The sequence below is a fragment of the Cyrtonyx montezumae genome, unplaced genomic scaffold, assembly GCF_038088225.1.
Source record: "Cyrtonyx montezumae isolate F1298 unplaced genomic scaffold, pur_monq_1.0 scaffold_44, whole genome shotgun sequence".
Classification (NCBI taxonomy): Eukaryota; Metazoa; Chordata; class Aves; order Galliformes; family Odontophoridae; genus Cyrtonyx; species Cyrtonyx montezumae.
In genome coordinates, this window is record NW_027072050.1 from 1,866,817 (window position 1) to 1,869,316 (window position 2,500).

General features: G+C 76.8%; 2 non-coding genes across 2 annotated transcripts in view; both read left to right on the forward strand.

Moving 5' to 3' along the window:
* The first annotated feature begins 1,530 nt into the window (after positions 1-1,530).
* Positions 1,531-1,683, forward strand: LOC136055607 (5.8S ribosomal RNA). Its single transcript, XR_010622874.1, has one exon. It is a non-coding gene; the product is annotated as a 5.8S ribosomal RNA (ribosomal RNA).
* Positions 1,684-2,386: 703 nt separating this feature from the next.
* The window catches only part of LOC136055603 (28S ribosomal RNA), a 4,402-nt gene continuing 4,288 nt past the window's right edge, over positions 2,387-2,500 (forward strand). The window contains exon 1 of the ribosomal RNA XR_010622871.1: positions 2,387-2,500. This exon is cut by the window's right edge and continues 4,288 nt beyond it. This is a non-coding gene — a ribosomal RNA (28S ribosomal RNA).

Genomic DNA, 2,500 nt, shown 5'->3' on the forward strand with positions numbered 1-2,500 from the left:
GGTTGTGTGGGGACGGAACCGGCGTCTGGCCGCGTTCCCTTTCCATCACCACCACCCCGGCCGCAGAGCCGGGCGGAGGTTTAAAGACTCGGGCTGCCCGCGGCGCGTCCCGCGAGGGCGCGGGGCCGGGGGGCGGTCGGCCGGCCGGCGGGCCGCCGGGAAAGGGCGCGGGGTGTGAGAGGAGACGCGGCGGCGCGCCTCCCCCCCGGCCTCCCGAGCCCGCCGGGCGGCGTCCGCTGCCGCCGCGCTCCCGCTCCCGTGTGGGCGTGCCCGGGCCGGAGAGGGGTTACCCCGTCCCCCACTCCGCGGCCTCGGTCTCGGGCGGAGAGGCTCCGCACGGTATCGCTCGTGCGCGCGCGCGTGCGCGCGGCTCCGGCCGTCGGGCTTTGCCCGCGTTTACAGCGGGCCGAGACGCGGGTCTCGGCACGGCGCGGGCCGCCGCTCCTCGCGGCGGTTCCTTTCCCGCGGCCGTTTTCCCGTGGCCGCCGCTCGCGGCCGGTGAGCCGTCGGCTCTCACTTTCCCTCCCTCCGGTGCCGAGCGCGGCGTCGGCGCCGGCGTTCTCGCTCCGGCGGTCCGCCCGGCTTGCCGTCGGCTCAGGGCCTCGCCGCCTCCCTCGGGCCTCGCCGCCGCTTCCGCTCCGGCCCCGTCGCAAGGCCGCGTCCCGTCCTTCGTCTCCGTCGCCGCCGCCTCCCACCGCGCTTTCGCCCTCGGCCTCGCCGGCCGCGCTCGGCGAGCGGGCGGGAGGTCCGGCGTGGGGCGTCCCGCATCCGGTCTCCGCGCGGAGGCGCGGAGAGCGGGCGCCGCCTCCGTATCCGTCCCCGTCCCACCCGGCGCCGGGCCGCGCGTCCGTCGCGGGCTCGCCGCCAGGGCGAGCGAGAGGAGGAGGCGGCGGAGGTCGAGAGGCGAGACGGGAGGGCCGAGGACGGGGAGAAGGGGCGGTTCGGTGCGCGAGGCGCGCGAAGGGCAGGCCGAGGTCCGCGCGGACGCGGTCGGGCGGGCCGTCGCGGGCGCGGTCCGCCGGCGCGGCTGTCGCGTCCGGCCCGTTGGGGAGAAAGGGGGGTCGGCGCGTCTCTCCCGGTCGCGTCGGCGGTCGCGGCGGTCTCGGCCGCGGGGGAGTTCCGTCGCGAGGGCGCGGGGCCGCGGCCCGAGCCTCGCGCCGCGCCGCGTGGCGCGGGTGAGAAGCGTGCGGCTTCGCCTCGTCCGCCCGTGCCGAACCGAGCCGGGCGCCTGGTCCGTCCCCGAAGCGAGTCGCGGTCGTTTGCCCAGGTCGGGAGCGAGGGCTCCCCGCCCTTCTCGTTCGGGTGCACTTTCGCTCGCAGCGCGTTTGGGTCGCGGCTCGGTGCCCGCGGCGCGACGAAACGGTTACGTACGTTCTTGTGCTCGTTCGGTCGGCGGAGGCGTCGCTCCCGCCGCTGCCGCGCGGTCGTCCCGGCGCCGGGGCGGTCCGCGGTTCGTGGGGGAGCGCCCTCAGCGTGAGAGACGATAGGCTCCCCCGGGCGCGCGCTCGGGGCGGTGCCGCAAAGCGAGACAACTCTTAGCGGTGGATCACTCGGCTCGTGCGTCGATGAAGAACGCAGCTAGCTGCGAGAATTAATGTGAATTGCAGGACACATTGATCATCGACACTTCGAACGCACTTGCGGCCCCGGGTTCCTCCCGGGGCTACGCCTGCCTGAGCGTCGCTTGACGGTCAATCGTCTGCCGGCCGCCGCCCGTTTGCCCGCTCGCCTTCCACGGAGGCGGCGGCGGCGGTTGCGGCGGCCGCGCGGCGCGGCTGGGGTGCCTCGCAGGTCCCGTTCGGCGGGCCTTCGTCCCCCTAAGTCGAGACCCAGGTCGGGGAGCTGGGCGAGCCAGATCCCCGCGCTCCCGAAGCGCCCGCTTCGGCCGAGCTCGTCCCCGCGGGGTGGCCGGGCTTTCCCGGTCGGCCGGTCGCGCGGCGGGGGCCGGCCGTCTGTCTGTCCGGCCGTCCGCACGGTCGGTCGGTCGGTCGGCGGACCGGTCCCCGCCTCCGGAGGGGCGTCCCTCGCTCTCGCCGGCCCCGCGTGTGGCTGCCTGCGGGTCGCGTTACCGGCGGCGGTAACGCGCCGTGCTGCCGCGCGCGCGGTGCTCCGGGGAGGCGAGGCGTCCGCCCCTGCGGTCGGCTGCGGCCGTCCGGGCCCGAGCCCGGCGCGTCGCCTCGCGGGTCCGTCTCCGGCCGTCGGTGGCGGCGGCGGTGGTCGCGGCGGGGGCGGCGGTCGTTCCGCACCCCCGTGGCGTCCCCGGCGCCGCCGTCCGTCCGTCCGTCCGTCTCTGTCCGGGCGCGAGCACGGTCGTCGGGAGTCCGCTCCTCTTCGGCGCGGGGCCCGGGCCCCGAGCGGGAGCCCGAGCCCGCGCCGGTTCCGATCGCGACCTCAGGTCAGACGTGGCGACCCGCTGAATTTAAGCATATTAGTCAGCGGAGGAAAAGAAACTAACGAGGATTCCCTCAGTAACGGCGAGTGAAGAGGGAAGAGCCCAGCG